The sequence below is a fragment of the Sinocyclocheilus rhinocerous genome, unplaced genomic scaffold, assembly GCF_001515625.1.
Source record: "Sinocyclocheilus rhinocerous isolate Xijiao unplaced genomic scaffold, SAMN03320098_v1.1 scaffold611, whole genome shotgun sequence".
Lineage (NCBI taxonomy): Eukaryota > Metazoa > Chordata > Actinopteri > Cypriniformes > Cyprinidae > Sinocyclocheilus > Sinocyclocheilus rhinocerous.
Window position 1 is genome coordinate 307,015 of NW_015623515.1, and position 943 is coordinate 307,957.

The window sequence follows — 943 nt, forward strand, 5'->3', positions numbered from 1 at the left end:
CTGCCTGGGTGTTTCATATGTGTTGCTGGATTTATTTACATGTGTGGGCCTCATACATGTTTCATGTCCTGCCTGTGCACAGCAGTCATGTGTGTGTGTCAGGATTGGCAGGTGTCAGCCCTTGGGGTGACCGTCCTTCTCTGGCTTACAGAACCTCACTGTGAGTGTATTGGGCAATCGGGGAGCTGTCCATGTCTCTCCCATAGGTGGATCTCGAACACGAGATGATGAAAGAGAACAATAGGTTACTGTCGTAACCCCGGTTCTCTGAAACATCGAGTGGAGAGATCCACCAGCTTTGCCCCGCTTGCCGCACGAGAAGCGAATATACTTACTGGAGAATAGCGTCGCGTGCAGGCCTTATATGCTCTCAGGTAAGGGGGTGGGGCCTTACCTGGCATTGGCTGCGCGCTTCTGTCTGTCTAGCCAGACTTGGTGCAATTGGATGCTTCTGCAGAGGTCAGGTACGGATGCCCTTCCCATAGGTGGATCTCTCCACTCGATGTTTCAGAGAACCGGGGTTACGACAGTAACCTATTGTTACTCTACAGTCATGGCCAAAAGTGTTGGCAGTGACATAAATTTAGTTTTTTGCATTCACATTGTTTCTAGATTATTGTGTAGAGTGATAAGATGCATTTTAAATCATTGCTAAAAGCTTCAATGGCCAAAAAATGAACTTTTCACAAAAAAACGAATTTCACTGTTTTGTGATCTTGACACAAAATGACCAGCTAACATTAATTGACTAATCATATCAGCAGCACATGTGAAAGTGTAAATGAGTACTAGTCAGGTTAAATCACTATCATACTAATTAGATTGTAAGAGTAGACTGATTGTTATAAAAGGAGGGAAGAAGCGCTTCCAATCATTGTGTTCTTGTTAGCAATGGTTACCCCCAAAGAAACACGTGCAGCCATCATCGCTTTGCATCAAAATG